Genomic DNA, 27,178 nt, shown 5'->3' with positions numbered 1-27,178 from the left:
AAACACCTCCATATTTATCTCTCTTCCATTCTGCCTCAGGTGGAGTCTTTACCCCCATCTTTTCCTACCTCCTCAGTGGCTGGCAGTCTAGGCTTCTCCCCTGCTGTGGTACTGGTTTCCTGACAGCTACAGCCTGTGGAATCTGGAAGCTACCACTTGCCCTTATCCCTCTGCCATATGCAGACAGGAGCCTCTGCTGTTATTAACTTCTCAGATTCCCTGCCTTCTGCTCTTTAGCTTCTCAGATCTCCCGTTAGCAGTTCAATCATTTTTTTTTAAGGTTATCTTTAAAGTGTATACTGGTTAATGTTTTCCTGACTGTGTTAATGGTAATGGTGCAGTCTATGATCAGAAGACTTCCAAATTCTTTGTGTCCTGAGTGAAAGAATCCATAGCAGGACATGTAGGTGTAAATGGAATTTATTAAAAGTTAGGGAAGGTAATTACAAAAAAGAGCATGGTGGGCCCAGGTGGAAGCTGGAAGCAGACAGAGCATGCTTTCCCTTTCCAGGTACTTTTATAACTTCTGCTAACCTGTGGGAGGGGAAGAACCTGGTGATTCCCAGCAAATAATCAAAGAGTGGGGAAGGGCATGGGTGGTTCCTGAGTCAGGTGAGGGTAGTCCAAGTCATACCTGAGCCAGGGTGTGGACAACCTCCACACAGATCTGCAACTGAATAGAAGACTAAGCGAAAGAGAAGAATATTCAATTTGAAATGCAATATTAAGTCATATTTTCTATGAGTCCTGAACTTTCCCTAACTCTAGACTGCCTCCACTGGATACTGAAAGCATTCCCCATGAATGGTGAAACTGCTCTGTTAAAGGGGGAATAAAGGATAGGAATGGGAATTAAATGAAAGCACTGCTATGGAAGAACCTGGCATAAAATGGATTCCTGTAGGTTCTAGCCTCCTGCTAATCACACCAAACAGTGCAGAGAGTAATAAGTAAGCCAGAAAAGACTTCCTTTGTGTCAGATTTATCCATACTTTTGTAGATAGAATATAAAATCTGTGTCTGTCTTCTGGAAACTTCAATTTCCCAACATGTATGATAGATAGCATTATACTCCTGCTGAAGTATTTATGACGGTTAAGTGATGACACCATGTAGAAAACTGCTCATACCTGGTAAGTGTTCAGTGAGTACCTTAAAAAGATATAGGATATTATAGAATGCTTCTAGTATTTTATGATATTATAGAATTTGGAAGAAAGATAGCAGTACATTAAAAAATAACCATTTTCTTCTTAGACTAAGAACAATTTAGAAAAACATTCACTAACTATCAGATAAAAATGCATCTGCAAATCATTCCCAGTTTGACAGAAGATCTTTACAAGATTGCAGTTACAACAAACAATCATTGAGTGACATCAGAATTCACTTGAGAAGTTGCATTACCACAAATTAAAAAAATGGATCAGCTTCATGAAAAGGGTAAAGAAAAGTAATTTCATTTTGTCTGCATCAGCCCCTTCCCTAATATGCATATCTCAGTCTCAAAGAGTTTACAACTCCTCCCTGGGGGACTAGGGGAACAGAGTGAGATGAACACCCAATGTCTATGGCCTTTCAGCATACTCTCCAAGGGGCTGACCCCCGTCCTGCCTTATGCATGCCACTAGAGTAACCAGTGAAGTCTAAGGCTGGCAGGTGCAGCCAGCATGGCTTTGCAACATTGGGCATATTTGAGGATTGTCCCTCAGGAAGGAGGGGGAAGGCAAGGCATGCCCCACATCCTCAGTGTTCACTGCTCTGCCCAAGGGGCTTGTTTCTATCTTATACCACATGGATATTGGTAGAACCAACATAATCAGATACCAAAAGGAATGAGATTATGGTCTCCTGAGGGTAGGAGACTGGATGCTGAGGAAGAAAGGAATAAAGTCCTAACATCTGTAGCCAAGCTGGCCAGGGAGGCCTTTCCAAGTCTAAGCCAGTCCATAAGACCAGAAGAGATTTGTTTGCTTCAAATATGTAGAGTCTAAAGCAAAGCTGTAACTAACAAGAAGCAACAGAAAATTGAAATATAATCAAAAGAACAAAAACAAACATTTATTAATGGATTCAAAAGAAATGGAGATCTGTGAATTGTCTGACAAAAATCTTAAGAATAAGAATTTTAAAGAAGCTCAATGAGTTATTAGAAAACACAGACAACTAAATGAAATTAAAAATGGTACATGAATGAAAGAATAGTAACAAAGAGCCTAAACAAAAATTTTGAAGGTAAATACTCAGGTTGTTTCTTAGACGTTCTTACAGGTTGTCAACAGATAACAGTTGCAAAGTTTTATAAGGAAAGTATAAAACAAAACCAGAAGAGCAAATATTTAAAGAGAAACTAATTCATTTAACAAATATGTATTGTTACAATCATTTTCCATAATTTTTATTGTAAATGCTTTAAAGAATGTCTCTCCTCTCCTCTCCCCTCCCTTCTGCCCCCTCCCCTCCCCTCCCCTCCTCTCTCTCTCTCTCTCTCTGCTGGCTGACTCCACCTGGGCCACACCATGCTCCCCTTTGTATTTCTCTTCCTTAATTTTTAAAAAACCCCATTTACAACCCCCCGCCAAAAATATTTGAAGGTAATGTGACCAAAAAATGGACTTGCACATTTACTAAGGGGTTTAACTACAGACCTGATAAAGCAGAAAAAGGTGAGTGAGTATGGGTCATTTGGAATTATTTTCAGAGGACAAAAAGAAAAAGACAAGTAAAGAAGGTGAAGAAAGTCCAAGGAGCCATGGGATAACATCAAGCATACCACATTATATATGATGACCAAGAAAGAGAAGACAAAGTGGAGAAAAACTTATCTACAAATAATGTCAGGAAGATTCCCAAGTCAGAGAAGGGAAATGGACATCTATATTTATGAAACTTCAAAGACCCCAGATATAAGAACTATAAGAAGTTTAAACCATGACACATTATAATCAAATTGTCAAAAATCAAGGACAAAGACAGTTTGAAAACAGCAAGAGAAGAGACTTCCTATGTACAAGTGAGGCCTCGTAAGACCCTCAGTGGATTTCTCAGTAGAAACTTCTCAGGATAGAAGGATGTGGAGAGGTAAAGTTAAAATGCTAAAATAATAAGCACCTACACCATTTAAAAAGATGTGGAGAGGTAAAGTTAAAATGCTAAAATAATAAGCACCTACACCATTTAAAAAGAAGTAATATTGCAAAGCAAGGGTCTAGGTTTACAACTCAGGCAATTAGGAAAATAATAATAAATGAAAGTTGAAGTTAGCAGAAAGAAGAAAAATGAAGCAGAAATAATGAAAATAGAAAAAAGAAAATTAATTTTATAAATAAGCAAATCCAAGAGTTGTTTTTTAAAAGGTTTAACAAAATCAACAAACCCTTGATCAACCTAAGACATAAAAAAGAGAAGCCCTGGCCTGGCATGGTGCTTCACACCTGTAATCCCAGCTGCTCAGGAAGCAGAGGCAGGAGGATCACTGTCCATGGTTGGCCCAGGCAAAAGCATGAGACCGTAACTGAAAATCAAAAGTACTGGGGCATGGGTGAAATGGTAGAGCACTTGTGTAGACAAAGGAGTCCCTGAGTTCAATCCCCAGTATATACAAACACAGAAAGAGAGAAAGAGAGAGACACACAGAAAGGAGACTCAAATAAAAAAAGAAAATACTTTAACTAGTGTCAAAGAAATTTAAAAAGATCATAAGGGAAACTATTAAAAAACAATTATATACCAACAAATTAGATAACCTAGAAGAAATGTCTACAAACCTACTAAGATTGAATCATGAGGAATTAGACTTCTGACTGAACAAATCAGGGACAAGGAGGTTGAATCAGCAATCAAAAATCTCCCAACCAAGAAAAGCTCAGAGCCACATGGGTTTTGCTGGCAAATTTTAACAAGTGTTTCAAGAAAAACTGCTCTGGGAACATGCTCAAGTGGTAGAGCACCAGCTTAGCAAGTGCAGAGCCTTTGGTTCAACCCCAGTATCACCAAAATAATAATAATAATAATAATAGAAAAGAAAAAAGAGAACCTAACACCTATTCCATCTGCTTTCCAAAAATTTGAGAAGGACACTTTTAAAGTCACTTTATGAAGCCAGCCAAATACCCTTGATGAACACAGATAGAAAAATCCTCAACAAAATACCAGCAAACTAAATTCAGTATTGTGATCATACACAGAGAGCAAGTGAGATTAGCTCCTGGGATGTGAGTACAGTTTAACATACAAAATTCAATGTAATGTACCACATTAATAAACTAAAGGGTAAAAACCACTTGACCGTCTTAATAGATGAGGAAATAATAAACTGATATAATTCAACACCTTATTCATAATAATAAAAACTCTCAGCAAATAGTTGTAGAAAAAATTTATCTCAACATAAAGCCAACTTTGGAAGTCCACAGCTAACATTATCCTCAATAGAGAAAAGCTGAATACCTTTTCTGTAAGGTCTGTAAAAATATTCTCATTCTTTCACTTGTAATTAACGTACTGTAAACCCTAGCCAGCACGAATAGCCAAGAAAAGAAAAGGCATCCAATTTAGAATGGTGGAATTTAAATTATCTCTGTTTATAGATAACACAATCTCTTATATGGAAAAACCAAAGACTGCATAACAATTGCAACTAGTAAATGAATGCAGTAAAATTGCATGACAAAAAAATTAACATTAAAGTTGGTTGCATTTAAAACTCTCACAAGTATCTAGAAATGAATTTTAAAAGCCATTCACATTTATAGTAACATCGCAACAAATAAAACATTTAGGCATTAGCTTAAGAGATGAGGCAAAAGACTGATACACTGCAGACTGCACGTCATTGATGAGGGAAATTAAAGAAGATACAACTTCTAGGTTAATTCTTTTTAATCTAACCTTTTCTCTAGTTCCTGGTCTCCTTTTCCTATTGGCCTCAGTTGCTTTAAGGTATCTGCTTTAGTTTCTCTGCATTAAGGGCAACAAATGCTAGCTAGTTTTTTAGGTGTCTTACCTATCCTCACCCCTTCCTTGTGTGCTCTCGCTTTTATCATGTGCTCATAGTCCAATCCCCTTGTTGTGTTTGCCCTTGATCTAATGTCCACATATGAGGGAGAACATATGATTTTTGGTCTTTTGAGCCAGGCTAACCTCACTCAGAATGATGTTCTCCAATTCCATCCATTTACCAGCGAATGATAACATTTCGTTCTTCTTCATGGCTGCATAAAATTCCATTGTGTATAGATACCACATTTTCTTAATCCATTCGTCAGTGCTGGGGCATCTTGGCTGTTTCCATAACTTGGCTATTGTGAACAGTGCTGCAATAAACATGGATGTGCAGGTGCCTCTGGAGTAGGTAACACCCACGCACAGGAAATCAATGTGAGTCAATGCCCTGTATAGCTATCCTTATCTCAACCAGCAAAACCCCTTGTCCCTTCCTATTATTGCTTATACTCTCTCTACAACAAAATTAGAGATAAGGGCAAAATAGTTTCTGCTGGGTATTGAGGGGGGGAGCGGGAGGGGGTGGAGTGGGTGGTAAGGGAGGGGGTGGGGTCAGGGGGGAGAAATAAACCAAGCCTTGTATGCACATATGAATAATAAAAGAAAAATGAAAAAAAAAAAAAAAAGAAGATACAACTAAAGGGAAAGACATTGTAGTTCATGGATTAGAATACTTAATGTTACTAAAATGTTCAATTCTGCTCCTTATAATCTACGGATTTTTTTTAAGAGCAAGTTCAATGGTATTTTCCACAATAATAGAAACAACATTTATAGATCTACAAAAGACTCCAAGTAGCAAAAGTGATTTTGAGAAAAAAACTAAGCTGGCGGCCTTATATTGCCTGATCTCAAAACATATTACAAAGCTATAGTAATTAAAACAGGATGGTGGCATTCAAACAGACATACAGACATATGGAACAGAACAGCTCAGAAATAAATGGAAACATATATGGCTAACAGGTCTTAGACAAGCATGCCAAGAACACACAATGGGAAAATGACAGTCTCTTCACTGAGTAGGACTGGGAAAACTAGATATCCACATGCAGAAGAATGAAATTGGAACCTTATCTTACACCACACATACAAAGAAATCAACTCAAAATGGACAGAGGATTTAACACGAACTCTGGAATTGGGAAACCCCTAGAAGAAAGAATGGGAAAATCTGAATAACATTAGACTTGGCAATAATTTGTAGAATATGATACAACAACAAAAGAAAATCACACAAATGGGACTGCATCAGCCTATAAAGCTCTGTACAGATAAGGAAACATTAATAGAGGGAAGTGATAATGGACAGAATGGGAGAAAATATTTTCAATTCATGTATTTGATAGTGGGTTAATATTTAAAATACATAGGGTTTCATAGAACTCAATCATAAAAGAAAACAAATAATCCAATTTAAAAATGGGATAAAGATATGAATAAACTTTTTGAGCTGTGGTCTTGCTATGTGGCTCAGACTGGCCTTGGACTTGCTGCCCATAACTCTTACCTCAGCCTCCTTTACCTGACTTGAATAACCATTATTTTCCAAAGAAAACATACTATGGGCAACAGGATATGAAAAGGTCATTAGCATTAAAAATCATTGTGGAAATGCAAATCAAAACCACAGTGAGATAGCCTATCCTACCTGTTACAATGATTATTGAAAGAGAGAGAAGGAAAAAGAGAGAGAAAGAGAGAGAGAATGAGAATGTAGAGAAAGAGCTCTTAACATAGCTAGTTGGAATGTACAGTCATTATGGAAAAGAGTATGAGATTCCTCAAAAAATTTAAAAATGAAACTATGACCCAGTAATCCTACTTCAGGATATCAGGATCTTGAAAACCTATCTGTACTCCTATATTCATTGAGACATCATCCAAAATAGCTAAGATAGGGAAAGCAATGTTCACTTACAGATTAGTGGATAAAGTAAATACAGTATAGACATGCAATGGAATATTCAACTTTGAAAGGAGGAAATCCTAACACTTGCCACAAGTATATAGATCTGGAAGACATTATGCTAAGTGAAACAAGCCATTCACAGAAGGACTAATACTGCATGATGTCATTCACATGAGGCATCTAGAAAGGCCAAATTCATAGAAATAGCAGAATGAGGCTGAGGGAGGGGAGAAGGGAGTTGTTCTTCAATAGGTACCAAGTTGTAGCTATTCAAGACGAATAATTTCTAGAAATCTGTGGTGCAACTTTGTCCTTGTCATTCACAATGCTGTATTATGCACTTAAAATTTGTTGAGTTTAGATGTCATGTTAAATATTCTTATCACAATAAATAGCAAGAGAAAAGTATAAACAGTCACTTGGAATTCCATTTATAAGTGTGAAATACCATCCAGTTATCCCTAAATAGCTTAAGAAAAAGAATGTTCATTCAAAGTCAAGTGAATCTTAGTACTTGACCTAAGGATTGACAAGTCAATGTGGCCACTATTTTATACTACATATTTGTGTTCAGGGGTAACTCTGTCTTCTTGTCAGTTTTTACAAGACTAGCCACTCTCATTTAGTTTAGGAATATTTTTCTAGTGTAATTTACCTATGGTTGTCACTGTTCATGTAGCCCTCTTGGATGAAGTCATTAATATTTCCATATCCATGTTCAAATAATCCCTTTTCAGGGAAGTGAGGCCACTGGGAGTCTTAATATAATTATTGGTGGAGATCTAGTTTGTTTTCAAGTTGTGGGTAGATATCTACTGTCCAAAGTAACCCTGGGGAATTGTGGACCAACCAATTAATTAGCATATGGGCCTGCTCAAAGCCCATTGTAGAACTTAGAAGGAAAAAAAATATGTTTTTTTCTCATAGATGGATATTCTACCATAACATAATTAAAAAGAAAGTAGTTAGTTTAATAAGCAATAGTTCACCTGTCAAGAAATTCAATGCTTAATTTAAAGACAGACATAGCTAGTTAATAAATATAATATCTGCAAACGTAAATATGTTATTGAATTAAAAAACAAGCTGAAAATGATATTTATGGTGATTTTCATTCTTGTAATTAGGACACATTTTGCAGCTTCTCTCTCTCTTTTTTTTTAGCTATTTGAGCTTCTATGTGGAATAATCCTAATTCTATTAAATTTTGTTATTGCATGTGGTTCTTTAAATAGTTTATAATTGGTCTTAATTTTGAAAAAGAACATTTTGCTGCTCAGTGATGGAAACTGTCAAAATAATATTAATAAAGTCTGTACTTCATTTGTACAAGGAATTTTATGATTACTTTGCTAATTTGTGGGTGTTTTTTTCTAATTTACTGTTTAGTTATTTTGTACGAAGTTCTACTTATGTTAGTAATGATGATGACAGGTTAATTGCAAATTTACTTCATTTTTTATTGCATTTTTCATATTGAACTTTTCTTTCATTTTTATTAATGTTTCAAAGTAATAATAACATGTTAGCATCTACCATAGTTACATTCCTACTTCCCTACAATTTCATTCCATGATACATTAGTAAAATGTAAACCCTTGTGCTTTCTGGGAAATTAGGCTGAAAGACTTGGTACAAGGACTTGTCCTAGAAAGCATAGCTTCATGATGGGGCTTTTGGGTTGGGTTAGTTACCATCTTATGCAAATGAGAGCCCAGTGATGGAACTTTTGGATTGGGTTAGTTACCATCTTATGCAAATGAGAGCCCAGTGCTGATGATGAGCAACTTAGTGGCAACATCTGCCATCACAGACATATAGATTTGTACCTGTAAGATAGCATAAGTAAGCACCATAGGTAGAAATTTAAGTGTTGATGGATATAGATGGTGCTTAAAAGGTTTGAGGAGATGCTAATGTGGTTGATGCACATTCTACATGAGAATAAATATAGGATATTTATACCTGTTGAACTCACTATAAGTACAGGAGTAAGGCAGAAAGGAGAAAAATGGAGAATATGAGCCAATTCAGGATATAATAATATATACATGGAAATATCATGATGAAACTCCATGTATAGCTATCTTAAATGAACAAAAGTGTCTTTTTCAAAAACAGAGGACAGGAAGGTAACACAGGTCTTGTCTGGGGGTTGGTACCAGTGGTAGGGGGAGGATATAAGGAAACGGTGTAGGAGAGTGAATATGGTAGAAATATTAAGTACTCATGTATGAAAATAGAAAAATTAGAACTGTTGAAATTGTTCTAGGAATAGGCCGAGGGGGGATAAAGGAGAATAATGGAAGAGATGAATTTAAGATATCTTGTAAGCACTTTTGTAAATGTCACAATGTACCTCCAGTTCAATAACAATATGATAATAGAAATAAAATAACGTTAAAAATAATGGAAATTTTCAAATCAAAAAACAAAAACAAATAAAACAAAAAACAGTGTTTAAGTGGGGTGGTAAATTTAGTGGCCATAGCTCTAGGGATTGAAGCTATTTGTGTATCCAACAGCTCTTCTGCTCAAAGTTATTCTAGATATTGCTCCCACCAAATGTCCAGTCTACCCGACTGTAAAGACAGTCTGAGATGACTCAGCTTTTCTGATGGAAGTTCATGGCATCACATCCCCACCAGGGTGCAGAGGACAGAACTCTCCTCTCCCTAAAGGTAATACTCTCCAAGTATATGGGCTTGCCTGTTTTGTCTGTAAGCCTCAATCAGCCCAATGACCTGAGGGCTTAAAAGATGCTTAATATGACGACTTCATCAGGCACATAGCCTGAGAAGATGTGAAATATTCTGATGAAAGAATTTGCAAATGTGGCTGCCTAAGTAAATGACCCATTGAACCCAGGATGTACCTAGAGCACCTGGCCTTATAGCATGATGGAAATCTTCAAGTTGACAGCCTTATGCTGTGGGAAGGGACTCTGTGCTCCAGGATGAGGTAATGCGATTAAGCAATCTGTGATAGAAAGCTGAACTATATGTATCCAAGGATCAAGGAATATGAGCAACAATGGCAGTCACTACCAATGAAATGTTTCCAGAATTTGTATTCTGTATGTAAAAGTCTTTAGAATGTGTATAGGTGACTCTCAATTCAGCTCTGACATCTATACAGAGCTTAAATATTAGTAGGGCTCTCTGGAGAAACAATGTCATATACATGGGTATGTGTGCCAGATATTTATTGAGATTTATGAGAAGAAATGGGCTCATGTGATGATGGAGAATGAGAAAGCACATGATCTGCAAGTTAGAGACCCAGGAAAGCCTGAGTGCCAGAGAACTGATGGTATAGACTCTAGTTCAAGTTTGAAAGCCTGAGAATAAGGAGGATGATGACAGTAGAAAACTGACGTCTCCACTCAAGTTGTCAAGCAGAGCATGAACTCAATTTTCTTTTCTTTCAGTAGATTGGATGATGCCACCCACACTGGGAAAGTCATCTGTTTTATTCAGTCTGCAGAATCAAATGCTAACATCTTCTAGAAATGCCCATAGACCCACTTGGAATAACATTTAACCAAATTCCTGGGCATCCCATAGCCCAGTCAAGTTGACATATAAAAGTATCACATGCTAAAATCCATTAATCTCATATCTATACCAATATGGAAAAAAGCTTAAAAAATTGGAAAATCCATGACTTTTATTGAGCCTACTGGAGTAGTGAGGTTGTGGAACAATCAGACACTGAAACACTAGATGAGTGAGTTGGAGACAACAAATCTGCCTCCAGGTAGCAGAAACCATTAATGTTCTCAATTGATAGAAACTCTTAAATGGTAAGTTTGGCAAATTGCTGGAGGCTGTGTATGGAAAAGCTTGAGAACAGAAGGACACAGTCTTTAACAGGGTTTCCATATTCTTGTGAAATTTACCAGAAACCACATCAGGCTGTTATGGCAAATAGCCAAGAAAGATTACTTTGTGACTCTGGCAGAAGAAGAAATATAACCCTTGTAGCAGGAACTCTCAAACAAAACAAAACAAACAAGCAAAGCAGAACAATACCACCTCCCCTCAAGAAAAACCTATATATAAAAATCTATACCTAGACACTTCATATTTAAGTTATAGGAAACCAAACAGAGAAATCCTGAAAATAGCCATGAGGATGGAGTGCATCCTTCATAGGAAAAGAATAAGAAAAACATCCCACTTCTCATCAGAAAGATGCAAGGAAGGAGAGAATAAAATGAAGTATTTTAAATTATTTCCAGAAAACACAAAGCAAAGCAAAAACACCAAATTAGAATTCCATATCCAAAAGAAGAAATGAATATTCTCCCAGATGAAAACTGAGGTAATTCATAGTTTACAAGGAAAATAAAAGGTTCTTCAGGGGAAAGCACAATGATATAGGACAGAAACTCAGTTCTATATAAAGAAAGAAAAAAATTTCAGTCAAGGAACTCATGAAGGCAAAATGAAATCTTTTATATGTTTTATTTTTAATTGATCTAAAAGATAATGATGCAATAATAGTAATATATTGAGTGATTTTAGAATAAATGAATGACAGGAAAGTCATAAGGGATGAGATGGAAGGATTGGAATATTCTAAGGTGCTAACATTACACTGATGGTAGTGCTATTTGAAGATGGTCAGAGATTAGTTTAAAATGTATATTGGAAGTGCTAAAGCTACCACTAAGAAAAACCTTAAAACTATATTTGAAATCTCAAAAGTGGAAATAATAAAACATGTTAATTAAAACCAGAGAAGACATAAAAACAGGGGAAAAAACAAAGATCAATTCATAGAAAAAAGTAAGCATATCAGTATGGCTTTACATATCAAGAATGTCAATGTATTACATGACAGAGTAGATTTAACGAAAGGGAGCATCACCTACAAGAAGTCCACTTCAAACATGAAGAGCCAGATAAATTAAAAATAAAGGAACAGAGAGTTACACCATGCTAACACTAAGCAAAGGAAAGCTGAAATAGCTCTAGCAGTTTCCTACAAAACAGAAACAAAACAAAAAGGCTGGGATTAGAGGGGTATTGCATAATGAAAAAAGGGCGACTTTTCAATGACGTCATAACATTTCTACGTGTGTGCACATTTAACAAAAATCATCAAAATGTGCAAGGTGAAATGTGAATCAAGAGGAGAAACTAACAAAGCTGCTATTAGAGTTGGAGACTTCCCATTTGGGATTTGATAGAGCAAGTAGGCAGAAAGTCAGTTAAAATAGAGTTGCTCTTACTTCTCCATCTCTCTATTTGAGATTTATGGAATAACCCAGCCAGCAACAGCAGAATACACCTTCTCTCTAGCTCATATGAGCATCCACCAAGCAGACCAGATTATGGGCTACAAAACATGTCAACAAATATGAAAAATATAAATCTTAAAAGCGCGCTCTCAAGCCATGATGGATGTTAACTAGATATTAGTAACAAAAATATAACCGAAAACTCCCCAAATACTCAGCACAATTCTGAGTAGCCCATGGGTCAAATATGGTGTCTCAACAGAAAAATTTAAAGTTTTTTGAACTAAAGAAAAACGAAATACAATTTTTCAAAATTTGTGAGATGTGAAGTACATAAAGGGAAATTTATGAAATGAAATACACATATTACATAAAAGGAAGACCTATAATGTACGATATTTGTCAATTAAATATAAAACATAAAATGTAGGGATATTGAAAATCAATAATTTACCTTAGGAAATAAGAGAAAGATGAGCTGTTACCCATGCAGACAAAGAAATATAATAAAAAGAAGAACTGAAATTAATAACATAAAAATCTAACTCTTTGGAAGATTGAAATGGAAAAACCTCTAGTTAGGCTCACAGAGACCCAGAGTGTGGGGAATGAATGAGATTCTGTCAGCCCTGGTCCTGGGCATGTTAAAAGGAAAATAAAAGAATACTATGAACAACTCTATCCCCAGACTTTCATATCTTACACAAAATGGATGAATTCCATGAAAGACACAAAGCACTGAAGTTCACACAGGAGGAACAAACCATCTGGACAGTCTTCATTATGGGTTGAACTGTGCCCCCAAAAGACAGATTGAAGTGCAAAGCACTGGTACCTATGAATGTAATCTCACTTGGAAACAGGTTTTATTTTTTTTGCAAATCTGATCGAGTTAAGATGAAGTCATTAGACTCAGCCCTAATTGACTATGGCCGATATCCTAATAAGAGGAAGAGAAATTGGCTGCAGACAGAGGAATGAGAAAGCCAAGAGAAGAAACAGATAAGGAAGGAACACAGCCATGGTGTGCTGCCTGATCCATGGAAAACCTGGGCATAGGTGAGGCTGGAAAAGGCCATGAAGCATCCTCCTCTAGAAGCTTCAGTAGGAACTTGTCCTGCCAGCACCTTGATTTCTGATCATAGCCTCCCAAACTAAATTTCTGTTGCTTTAAGATACCCCAGTTTGTGGTGCTTGTATGACAACCTTAGAAAATAAACACAGGTGCATATTTATTTTAAAATTTAATTGCTAAGCAAATGAAAACAGAAAAGTCAGGTATTTTTACTCTTAAATTTTATCACAAAATTAAATGATAAAAAATAATCTCTGACACTTCTAGAAAATATAAGGAAAGGGAACATTTCCTAATACATTCTGTTTTTCTGTCATTGCTCTAAATAAATGCATATAAAAATGTAAGAAAAGAAAACCCAGACTAATAATATCATGATATAGATGCACAATTCCTCAATGCATTATTAGCAAATCCAACCTAACAATGTGTAAAAATTCACCACAACCAAGTAGGACTCATTCCAAGGAGATAGGGCTGATTCACAGTTTGAAAACCAGTCTGTGTAATCTATTGCATCAGCAGGCTGGGGAAAAAAATTCACATGATCACATAAATTTCTGCAGTAAGTTTTTGGACAAAACCAAAATCCACTGATAATTTTTTAAAAGTCTCCCCCAAAACTAGAAACTTCCTCAATTTGACAAAGAACATCTGCAAGAAAACTTATAACTAACACCAGACTCTATGGTGGGAAACTGGGTGCTTTTCCTGTAGATCAAGAACAGGGAAAGGGTGTCCTCTTGCACCGCTCATGTTTTCATATTCAGCATATGAGTGGGAGCCTAGCTAATGCAGCAAAAATAAGAACAGGAAAAAAGGTAATTGAAAACGTTACATGGAAAATCCACAACGAAAAATAGCTAAGTCAAATGGAAGGAGAAATTTGGAAGGATCACAATTCCTAGAGGACTATAAAGCTTCTGCAGGCCACCTAGCATGGTTCAAGTGAAAAATTAGACACAGAGATCAGTAAAATAGAAAACAGAGCATAAAAATCGACCCACACAAATACAGTCTACTATTTCTGACAGTGAAGCAAAGGCAATGGAGAAAAGGCAGCCTTCCCGCAAATGGTTCTAGAATAACTAAATGTTCATTGGCAAAGCAAAACAAACCTATAAACAAACACAGACTTTATATCTTTAACAAATATCAACTTGAAATGTATCATAGACCTAAATAGGAAATGCAAAGCCATAAAGCTTCTGGAAAACAACATGGAAACAAATCGAGGTGACTTTCAGTTTGCTGATGAGTTTTTAGGAAAAGTACAAGTACAATCCACTTAAAAATTGGTATGTTGGGTTTTATGAAATTTGAAAAATGTTGTGCTATGAGAGACACTGTTAAGAAAATTGAAAGGCAAGCTAAAGATGGGCGTAAAATCTTCACAAACACATATCTGACAAAAAATGTATATCCATCAAATACAAATAACTGTTAAAATTCAGCAATAAGTAAACAAACTTCCCAATTAAAAATGGTTAAAAGGTCTGAACAGACACTTCTCCAAACAAGATATATATCTGATGCATACTACATGAAATAATAACCAATGTCATTCATCATTAGACAACTGGAACTTAGAACAAAAAATGTGGTAACATCCCATACATATCAGAACAAATAAAACCTAAAAAAAACAATTATTGGAGAAGGGGCCAGGGAGTTTTATTCTTGACCATGAGACTGCAGACAGCACAGTCTCTTTGGAAGTTAGTTTGGTGGGTTCTCACACAGCAAAGCAGTCTTAGTGTATAAGACTAGATATTTTACTCAAGTGATTTTAGTAAATATGAATGAATATTTCATAAGTATGAATATTTATAGCAGGTTTGTTCATAATATCCTCAAACTAGAAACCACCAAGATGTTCTTAAATAGGTTATGCATAACGAAAGTTTGTGCACCTAATGGCACATTGTTCAGTGAATAAAAGAAGCCTGAGTTCTCAAGCCTCAAAAAGACATAGATGAGTCTTCAATGTGTGTTGTTATATGAAACCAATCATATGAAGAGGCTACACGCGATCTGATTCTAACTACATGACATTCTGGAGAAGGCAATACCTGACAAACATTACCACAGTCAAGGTCAAGGTCAACTCCTAAGGTGATAAATTATGTTGGTAGTGTGCGCCCTTGGTGTGAAGCGATGAGAACAGCACTTTACACCTGTGGTCCTCCACTCAAACGTATAACCCCAGTAAAGTCAAGAGGAAAATACCAAACAAGTGTCAGTTGTCAGACATTCCATCCTCTCTATAGTGTTGTACATACTGTGTCTAGAATTAACATGTTTCTAGACATCTAGAGAAGTCTAAAAATGTAACCAAGAATCAAGAGAAAAACTAGGTAATAAAAGAAAATCAGTGGTTAATCCAGATATTGAAGTAGCAGTCAAGAACTTAAAAATAAGAATCTTTTCTGTGTTAAATAGAGAAAAAAAATGGGACAAAATAGGAAACCAATTTTCTGTTTTTGAAAAGGTTTGAACTTGCTGGACAAGTTCTCTATCACTTGAGCGCCATCTCCAGCACTGTTTAGTTCAGTTATTTTTCAGATAGAGTTTCATGATTTTTGCCCTGGCCAGCCTTGGACCACGATCCGCCTACCTCTGTATCCCAAGTAGCTGGGATTACAGACATGAACCAACACTCTTGGCTCTTGGAGAATGCATGTTTGATGATGGTGATGATGTGATACCTTGAACCAGAGAGGATACTTCCTTTCCTGTTGAGCATGTGGAGTGGTGATATAATCACCTTAAACTTAGTAAGAAATCATGAGTTTGGAACTGAGTTTTAATTTGAATTAGACTTGGCAAACTTACACTTTTGATGGAAGGCCTTCGGATTTTGATTGAGACCCTGTTCACTCAGCCAGGAAGACTGTGGGAGACTCAACACTTGCCCTCAGATGTTCTCGGTGCAACACCTATGTCTCTATGCCATACAACTTCTCTAGCTGGCAAAGGCATTCCGCTGCAATGTGTATTGAAAGCAAGTTCCCTCTTCTGCTTGATCTTTGTTTCATGAGCCTGTTTGCCTGTGGGAGATTTATTCTGCTTTTCAGAAGTGCATTAATGCTGTTGTAAAAAATTACTACAAATTTAGGAGTTGAAAATCATACACATTTACTGTCCTCTAGCTCCATGGGCATGAAATCTGGCTGCTTGACCTATTTTTTTTTTTTTTTTTTTTTTTTTTTTGCTATACCTGTAAGCTCAAAATCAAGGTGGCTTAGAGGCTAATTCACTTCCAAGCTCCTTCAAGTTTTTGTCGGCAGAGTTCAGACCCATTGGGCTTAGGACTCAGGTCTTCTTGCTGGGTGATCATTTAGAGATCAGAGAGGCTACCCTGCACTCCCTGGCTCACAAACTTCTTTCTCCATCTTCAAAGCCAGCAAAGGTGGCTCAAGTCCTGTGTACACCTCTGTTCTCACCAGCTTGTCCTGTCTCATCTATCCTCCTTCTTTCACTGCAGCTCCTTAGTTTTTGATCTTTCTGAGGTTTCAGAGGATTGTTGCATCACATGCAAAGCCTTTTCTTCAAGTACCTTTTCTAGACAATGAATCTCTTAACTTTTCTTGCTGTCTCTGTAGCTGAGAATCACCCAAATTGTCATGTCCTACTTCCATTTTTAAACCACATTGCTTCCTTCTGTCTTCCTCCTCTTGCATTTTACTGTAAGTAGCAAGAAGGAAACAGACTGCCTCACAGAACTGTCCTAGAAATCTCCTTGGCTTAGTATCCAGGCTCTTTGTTCACAAGTTCTGCTTTCCACACTCCTGTCAGACACAATCCCTGAAGACTTTCTGCTGGTATATAGCAGGGCTTCCTCTTCCTGCTCCTAATCACGTATCCCTTACTTGTTCTTCAGTTCTCGCCAGAAGCATTCTTAATGTTTGCGTTTCTGTAACAGTTTCTTGAAGGAAAGACAGGTTTTTTTCTATAATGTTCCTCAAATTTCTCCCCCAATTCTCAAATCCAAAGCCACTTCCACAGATGTAGGCAGTTATGACAACAGCACCTTACTCTCAGAACCAAACTATTAGTTTTCCTTTGCTCTCAAAAACTCACCACAAATTTAGTGGCTTCCACAATGTCTATTTATTATCTCTAGTTGTGTTTGCCACAGGTCCAAGGAAAAGGGGATTCAACCAGTTTTCTCTTTCCTTTGGGTTTCATAAGGCAAAAATCAAAGTGTTTGCAGGGACTTGTTCTTTTCCGGAGGCTCTGAAAAAGAATCTGCTTGCACACTCATTTCACTTTGTGGCAGAGTTCAATTCATTTCCCCTCTGGCTGTCAACCTGGGGTGTTCTCAAAGTCACCTGCATTCCTTGTCTTGGGTCTCTTTCACCATCTTCAAATCCAGTAATAGTAACCAAGGTCAACTCTTTTTCATGTTTAGAAATCTCTCTTTCTGCCTCATTCCTCTTCTGTCTCCTTTTGCAATATTTCGCAGTAGATTCTTTTGCCTTGTGATTTTCGGCTTACCTGGATAATCCAGGTACTCTCTCTGGATTTATGTGTAATCCTAATTCCATAGGCACAGTGTCTGTGCAGCAGTCACTACAGTGGCATTTGAGTAACTAACCACGGATGGGAGCTTCATGCCTGCTGCATCTTTGGAAGCCACCAACGGTGAGAAACATTTCTTAGCTGCCCTGGCCTCCTTTGCAGGCAGAGAACTGAGGAAACATGCTAAGGCTAAAGCAGGACATGTATTTGAGGCAAATGAAGGTTCTCCTTTTCCTTTTTATCCTGTTTGCTGAGTTTTTTGCTAAAACTCACCAGGGGTTTTTCAGGACCAAACTCAATTCCAAGTTCATTCCCATAATTAGCAAGTGGCCCCAACTGAGAAAACCGCTAGCAACTGTTCCTGCACAGTGCCTGGGAAGGGTCCTCTCCTCTCTGGAATTGTATTTCTTCTAGTTTTCATGGCCTTGTGTGATTGATTTTAGTGACTTCATAACCACTGGGAGTCATTAACGTGATATAATTCTTGTTAAGTTATCTGACATTTCCCTAAAGCTTGCATAGGGAAGAGATACAATCTCTGTACAAACTGCACTCTGCTCAGAAGCAGAATTCTCCTCACTCACTTTTATTTAGGATAATGAGGGCAGGCCTTTGAATGCTGACTAGCAAAATAACTCAAGGGTTACTCTTAGCCTAGTTCTGAAAGTTTTCCTCTAAATAGAACTTTCTTTTAAGTATTAAGGACATCTATTAATAACCCTTTTTATTGCTAAAGTTGCTAATGAGTTTTAGGTCCATGAGCCTACCTTCTTTTCTCCTTCTGCTGGTATCTTTCTACTGCTTCTATGCCCTTTCAGGGTTTTTATCATGGAAACATTTATGGAACAACTTCCTAATAATTCTCCCTGGAAGTTAACATATGTCCTTTATCAGCACAAGTTTTCAAATGCAACTTTATTTTTTAGTTCAACTAGAAAAACAAGGATTTATTAGGACATACTGAAGGAAAGGATTTTTTAGATGAAAGAAAAAATGTTTCCATGTTGTGTATCTTTTGATATTTCAAGAAAAGATTTTAGAGTCTGGGTTACTCCTTAATGCAAGATTTGGGGACCTCTTGAAGCTAATTGTGAGAAATAAAACTTGTGATGAATAACAATAATAAGAAATCTTCTCAATGGGCTTTGTGCTTCTGCTATTGACATTGTTCACTGAGTATCACCCCGCATGCATGGCATGAAATAGTGAGTGACACGAGTTATTTCTAGAATCTTTCCAATCTAATATTTTATGACTTGATTAGGCAGAGGATGGTGTAAATGAAAGACAGAGGGTTAAACCAATGGCAGGTAGGGAAAAGGAGGAGGTGGAGAAATCAAGAATACAGAGATCTATTTAATATATGTATTGATATTTATAATATATATGCATGTGTGCATATAAACACATATTTGCATAGTTCATTTTATATGTAGAGGAGATATTTGCACATTATTATGTAATCTGCTTTCCCCTCAAATATGGTGTTCCCTCATCCTTACTTACTTATCAATAGCTGACTTTAGTGGGTATGAAATGCTTTATTAAGGTTGCCATAATTTACTACACAAACCTACTTTGATTGGACATTTAGTCTATGTCTATTTTTCACTTTTATAAGGAAAGGTAGAAATGGATTGACGTTTTTGAGATCTTTTTCCCCTAAGAAAATCTCCTGATAGAGTATATAGAATCATTTTCAAATTGCATTGCCTCAGTGCATCAAATGGTATCATTAGTGATTTTTAAACAGTTGTTTGAAAGCTGAGCAATTCTTTGAATGGCATGCAAATGACAGTCCTGTGAGGCCTGATTCTGTGTACATACCAGAGTGTACATACAGTTGACTAAGGGACAACAGCCGAGCACCCCTCGTGGCGAGGCAATGGCCTTGGTGTTCCCATGGGAGGAAACAGCAGTGATGCATAAAACGATTATTGGTGTCCCTTAGCCATTCACATACTGCTATGGTTTGGGTATATTTGGGTGTCCCGTAAGGGTTCATGATTTGAAAGTCTGGTCCTCAGTGTGGTGATGTTGGGAAGTGGTGGAACCTTTAAGAGGTGGGGCCTAGTACCAGGAAATTAGATCACTGAACTGCCCTTGGAAGGAATTCATGCTGGTCTTGCAAGGTTAGTTGCTTTGTGGAGACCAAGTTATTATAAAAGAACAAGCTGACTCCAGAATCTCTGACTTCCTGCCTCGTTTGATCTCTCCCTCTCCCACTGCTCCCATTATGATGTGATGTCATTTACTATAGAAGCCCTTGCCAGAAGCAAAAATGATGAAGTCATGTGATCTTGGGTTTTCAGCCTCCAAAACTGTGAGCTAACCCTCTTTTCTTTATACATTAACCAGCTCATGTATTTGTTGTAGCAACAGAAAATGAGCCAATAAACTTAGATTTTACAAAGAACCTTTGGCATATGAAAGAATTTTTAAATGTGATTTTTTTCTTCATTTTCATGAAAACAGCATTTCCTAATAGATTATTATTCTCCTGGTTTAATAACACATGGGATTTTGATAATGAGTGAAATGCTAAAACAATTACTTTTTAGTTTGGTGTTTCCCTAGTTCCCACTTAAAGTTCAGCATTGTCTCACATGCATTTGGTCACATACCCTCTTTTAAGCTGATTAAGGGAGACAAAACACAGCTAAAGTGCAGGACCCCATTGTTTTGAAACAGGGCCTAAGGCACGGATTCTTGAGAAAGTGACTTGGGGAAATAGGAGAAAGGAAAGCAGGCCCAAGGAAAGAAATTTATGTGAGAAAATGCTTTCAGCTGGAGCTGAGTTTCCTTCGGATCCTACAAATGGCACCATAGAACTGACCCAGACTTCAGAGCCAACAATCATTGGCAAGTGGCTCCCTTAGAGATGGAGGAGGGGAGAGTAGCAAGAACAGTGAGGTGCCTTCTGGTCAGGAGAAGTCAGGTCCCTGGAGCAAAGGAACTGCAGAATTGCCAGCAGTCATCTCCCACAGCACATCTGAGCAGAGCATCAACGACAACAACTATAGTACAAAACCTGATTGTTTAGATCCATTTTCTTCTTATGTTGTGCTCATTTCACCCAGGTGCTACCTACTCAGGATTCTAGTTGGCCACATTTCTTAGAAAACTTACAGGCAGCATATGTTGGGACAAAGTACAAGTCCTGCTACTGCCATTGTTATAGGTTGCTTGTTGTTTTTATTAGACTCTACTGCTCCCCATTCCAGATACTCCTCCATGGCTAGGTGATCAAGATGTCTTGCTTCCTGGGATGAATCAATTCTCACTTCTGAGTCTGAGCTTTGGACATCCATAAATTCTATTATCTCCTTAGCTACTAGGGAGCCCAGTTCAAAACAGTGTCTCCTGTCATGATCCCTACAAATGATCCCTGTCATTTGCCCTACAAAACTACCACTGATCATAGCAATAATGTTGGTGGCCCACTTACCTGCACTTTTTTTGTGTCATGCTGGGGATTGAACCCAGGATCTTGTGACTGCTAGACAAGCACTCTACCACTGAGTGACATCCATAGCCACATTTGCATGTTTTGTATAACCTTGGTACACAGTGCCTCAGAAATGGTGAGCAAAAAACCTCATCTGGTAGGTTTTCCAAACTAATATGATGAGTCATTGGAAGCACGCCAACCTCCCAGAATATTTGATTCTTTCTTAGCTGTTCTGTCACAATCTCTGCATTATTTAATGCAGGCTATAGCTCCTTCCAAACTTCCAAGAGTGGTGAGGTAGATCCTTTACCTGGGGCATTAGGATGTTAAATCTTGTGTCATACCAACATATTTTTACCTCTCTAAGTTAGTATTCAGTTTCCCCCAAACAGCATCCTCTCCTAGACATAGCCTCCTAGCTCCTTCTGGTAACTGTACCCATGTAATTCAGCATCTGTGGTAAACAAGGCCTCTCCTCTCTTAGCAGGTGGGTCCAACACTTTTAAAGCAGATTTACTGAAGTATACTTGACATACAAAAACTGTGTATAAAGTGGAAAATTAATGTTTTAATCCATATATAAACTGTGAAACCATCACCACAGTCAAGATAGTGAATATATCTATTGCCTCAAAAATAATAGTTTACCCTCATCATCACGCCCATCTATAAACCCTTCCTTCTCTTCTTCCCAGGCAACCACCCTATACTTTCTGGGGCTGTGGTTTGTCTGTTCTTCAGTTTTACATGATAGAATACACAAAGTGCGCTCAGTTTTTGGTGGGGGAGGTCTGGCTTCTTTCACTCATCCATTTTTTTAAGACTCATCCATGTTGTTACATGTATTAATTGTTTCCTTATCTTGTTAAATAGCAAATATTCCATTATACATATACACTTGATTGATTATGGGGTCAATTCCCAATAAACCCATCCTAAATTGAAAATATTATAAGTTTAAAGTGCAAACATCATTGCTTCGCAACACAAAACAATGTTTCCCCACCAGATCTCATGGCTGGCTGGGAGTTGTGACTCACTGCCACTGTCATGAGGGATTATGGCATTGTGGAGTTTCAGACCAGAAAAAGACCAAAATTCAAAAATCAGAGTACGATTTCTGTTAAATGTGTGTCATTTTCGACTCATAATAAAGTTGAAAAATTCTAGGTCAAACCATAATGTTGGAGACCATGTGTGCACACAGCACAAGCATGTACACATGCAAAATTAGTTGTATTCTCCCTAAACCATATTGTGCTTTTAATATCTGTTATTACCTATAGGTAACTTTTAAATTTACAAAATAAAGGATTTCTTTATTCTGTGAAAACAAAAATTATAACAAAAGGTAAGTTACTTTAAAGTATTGCTCCTAAATTAGGGATGTGCAGAGGCAGATTTAGCAGGAAGGGACTGAATCTTAAGTTTTAGGGCATCTTATATACACAGGTTTCTTCCAAAACCTGAAGAGCCCCTAACAATATGTTTTTCTAAAACTTACAAAAGTAAGATGTTTCAACTACAGTTGACCAAAGCCTATGGGTGTTCCACTCCAAGTTAACTTCTGTTATGCTGTATCTCCAAATGTAAGGTTTAGGAAAGGGGTAGTTACAAAGTTATAATGAAGGAACTAAGTTGGGGGGGGGGTGCATTAGTCTTGGTTTCCTGCAATGTATTGAATGTTGCTTGCAGTCGCATTTTGTTTGCACACATGTAAAGCTAATGGCCCTCCTGTCAGAATGGCTTTCAAGAGGGGTACTGCAGCCTGCAGGCTGGGAACATGCACTGTGGGGCTTAGCAGCAAGGTATGTGCATGGATTTGAAATGCACAAAGTCATAAGCCAGTCTGTGGAAAGCTCCAAATCCTCAGACCTGCTGAGACTTGTGTAACCTAGCACCGAAAGCACACTTCCACCTGCTCATGTCTGCCATCAGTTCCAGGAGTATTTGCTACTACCGAAAACTCCAATGTCCTCTTGAATGTGGTGCTAATCCTAATGTTAGTCATTTATAATGATGAATTGTAAAGCTGAAAGTTTATTAATACAAAAAAAAGTCAAATCATCCTAGCGGAAAGTTCAAAATGATCTTTTTCTCTCTTTTTATGTTTTGGTGGTGGTTCTCAGACTTGAACTCAGGGTCTCATGTTTTTTTGGCAGGTGGGCTACCACTTGAACCCTGTCCCCAATCCTCCTTTTTGTTCTCTTTATAACCAGTATTACAAAAGTATTGTCATATGAAAAGGCAGTCAGAAGTGTGCACCCCAAAGTGCAAAAAATGAATATTATTATGTTAAACAGCATTTATTAAAAAATATTATACTTGGACAATTTTGTAACTTCATGTTACTCATCAGGTCTGAACTTTTTAAATTTGTGATTATTTATTGATTTGTTATGCTGAATAAATACTTTCTTTACTCAGCTTTGTATCCAGAAATTTGTATTATTTTTCTTAACTAGATCATAACATTATATAAGGTTCAACTCACATAAAACCCTATACACACTGAGCAAGACAACAGCAAATGTTTGGTGAGCACATGTGGAAGGCATTTATATTCAGTCTGCTCTTCATGTCTTTATGAATTCTCATCCTCATCCTGCTTCAGGCCTGTTGAATTTTGATCAGCACCAACATTTAGAGAACTGACCTTGACTCTACCCAGCAATGGTAAATTAATGTGAACTAATGTCATCTCAGGAAACATGAATGTGAAGTTAGGCATGTGTGCCTTCCAAAGATTACCTGTGTTGAGTAATTCTGATTTACCGATCCAACTGATGATCACTAGCATTTTAGGAAAGTGCACAGTAGTACTCGTGGGATTTTCACCATGGGGTACTTACTTCTTGGCTTTTTGCCACACTTCTCCAGTTTATGGGAAAGTCAAGTTGTTCGGAGTCTCCTGTGTTCCATCCATCTTAACAAATGCCCTAAATAACCTAAGCATAAAATCTAAGTAAATAAACACATATGTGTACACACACACAAACACGTATATGTAGTACACACACACACACACACACACACACACATACACACTCATACACCTGTGCATACACACAGGTTTACATCAAGCTGTAGGTCATATTGTTTTTATTACACTCCTTCCATATAGAAATGACAGAACTTCCATTGATTTTATTCCATCTTTTTACAACTCAGTATTCTATACAAAGAAAGAAACTGAGGCATTAGGGATAAAAGTAACTTGCCCAAACTCTTGGTAGGGAGACTGTGGGAGAGCTAGAATTCAATAGTAAGTCTGTCTGAGTCCTGAAGTGTACATAAGGATCATTTTGAACTAAAGGCAATTGAAAAAAAGCAAATACTAAACAAATTCTCTCCCTTATAGCTACTTGCAGGGCATAAATTTACAAAGGTGCCCCTCCTTCTCTTCCTTTCAGGAGAACCAAAGTTGATGACTGGAGTCAACTTTAAATGTTTATCAGCCTGGGGATGATACCAGAAGTATCCTCAGAACCAACTTTATCCACTACTCTTTTTCTACCATTGCTTTTCCACAGATTTACCTCCTACCATCGGTGACTCTTGGGGTATAAGGTTCTTTCCCTCTGTCTTTCCCTTCTGCTTGTCATTCTCAAGCTGGTTTGTCTTTTGTTACAGGGTGTGCTAACCCAGAAATAAAAGAGTAGAGAAAAATTATTTTTCTTCCCTACACCCCAAATCCCATTCTCCTGTGCCTGAGGTCTTTTCCAAGCTTCTCTCAATTGTCCTCTTTCTCTCACAAGCCCTTCAGGATTACATGGGACTACTGAATTGAATAAAATATTTAAAATATTAAATAAATAAATATTAAATTTTAAATATTTAAGCTGTAACTCACAACTTTTCTTTTTGAAAATTATACTTTAACGAAATGAAATCTCCCCTGTGTGTTTTGGAAAGACATTTTACGAAGACTTCCATCTGATTTTTGATTTGTCTTCTTGTTTCCTCTCCTCACTCTGTGTACCCTGTGGCTTTAATCAGCTTATTTTGCTTCTAGTTTCACCAGTCAGGCTTCACTGCCCTTCTTTCTATGAAACCCCATGAATTTTGTGACAGTTATACTCTTGTTTGGAGGGGAAAACTTACCAAATTTACTTTGAGGTAGGTAGTTGGACTCATCAAAGAATAAAATTTCAACAAATTGACTTTAAAGATCAGATGGGCTTTTGATAGAGATTCATGAATCTGGCAGCATCCTCCCTACACAGCAGAAGGAGTCCCCCCCAGCATGTGGTCAGAGGGAGTGACCCCTGAGGTCGACAAAAGCACACAGCAGGAGCAAGGAGCTGGTTGCAGAACAGGTATTTCAAGCCAAAATCTGTTGGCATTACAGGATTTGGCTGTCATCTTTCCTTGGATTATCAGAAGGTAGGATCTTACAAGTAACTGCCTGGGTTCTGGGCTTGTGATGTGTCATTTTAGCACCAGTGGCCCCATTTTGGTCCTTCTGTCTTTCCTTCAGCAGACTGTGGCATGCTGTACTTACATACTTAAGTAAATTCAATTACTCATATTTTTCATCTCTTTTTTAATTTTACTTTTTTATTAGTGTAAATTAATTACACACAGTAGTTTTGTCATGTACTTTGATCATGTTTGCCACCCAATACAATTTCTCAGCCCTCTTCCTCCCCTCTTTAACAGGTTTCAGTAGGTTTCATTAAGCTATGTTCATACAAATACTGTACTTTGATCATGCTCGTCCCCCATTGCCATCTCCCCTCTCTACCCTTACTCTGGTTCTCCCAGCAGTTCCTGTTTTACATTGATTCAAAATTATAGCGTTTTCGAAGTTTAGATTCTACATATGAGAGTAAACATACTTTATTTGTCTTTCAGAATTTGGCTTATCTTGCTCAACATGATTTCTAGTTTAATTCATTTTTATGCAGATGACATAATTTCATTCTTCTCTATGGTTGAGTATTACTCAGCCATATATATATATATGCACACGTATATGTGTGTGTGTGTCTTCACATAAACATATATATGGCATTTTCTTTATTCATTCATCAGTTTTTGAATTTCACAAACACACTGATACATACACAGTACCTACATAAATACACACTAGCTTGGTATTGTGAATGGTCCACCAATAACATGCTTTGGGATCTCGCTTGCATCTGACTTACACTCCTTTGAATGCATGTTCAAGAGTAGCCTAGCACCATCTTTAAAATAGTTCTATTTTCACTTTTTTGGGAAATCCCTATACTCATGTTTTGAATATTTAAAATTTCAAAAGCCACACTAGGTTGTTGAAGACCTTTGGATTCAAGAATGTGACTCCTGTGATTTGAGTGACAGCTTGCTGCCTGGCTCTCAGGAGTTGAACTTTTACCAGGCAAATTCTTGATAAGAAATAGTGAGAGAAGAGGCACAATTAAGGGTGTGATTTAAAGAAATATCTGGTAATAGGTCATTGTTAATAGGTGGGCAGCTACTTGATCTGATTTCTGTCAAAGTCTGACTGAACAGAAACAGAGAGTGGCACAGTCTTCTTTCTACACAGGGACTGATGTCGCTGAGAAAGAAAAGAAAAGAATTTCCTTCCTCCATATTCCCACTACATTTACACCCAGTACCAGCCAGAGAGCAGCCTTTCTGTGGGTTAGTCAGAACAGACTGTCTTTTCCTGGTCAATCTCTGTGCTTTTAAGGAGATATTAATATTTCCCTCCTCTGTTTCTTCTCAATTTCACAAAAGAATTGCTGAAGCATTCTTTAGCCCTTTGTCCTCACCTTGTCACTGTTTGAACATAAAAGGTTATACCAGATAGGAAAAAAAAAAATCATGAATAGAAAAGTTTCTTAATGAAGCAAGTACTCTGCAGAAATAGTCCTAATACCTTGAGGCTTTGAACTAAGAAGAAATGGTGAGATGTATTTTCATGGCTGGTTGGTTTCCTTTTTTTTTAGGCAGATGTACCAATAGGAAATT

This window comes from Castor canadensis, chromosome 12, assembly GCF_047511655.1.
Source record: "Castor canadensis chromosome 12, mCasCan1.hap1v2, whole genome shotgun sequence".
Classification (NCBI taxonomy): domain Eukaryota; kingdom Metazoa; phylum Chordata; class Mammalia; order Rodentia; family Castoridae; genus Castor; species Castor canadensis.
This window is presented reverse-complemented; position numbering follows the sequence as displayed.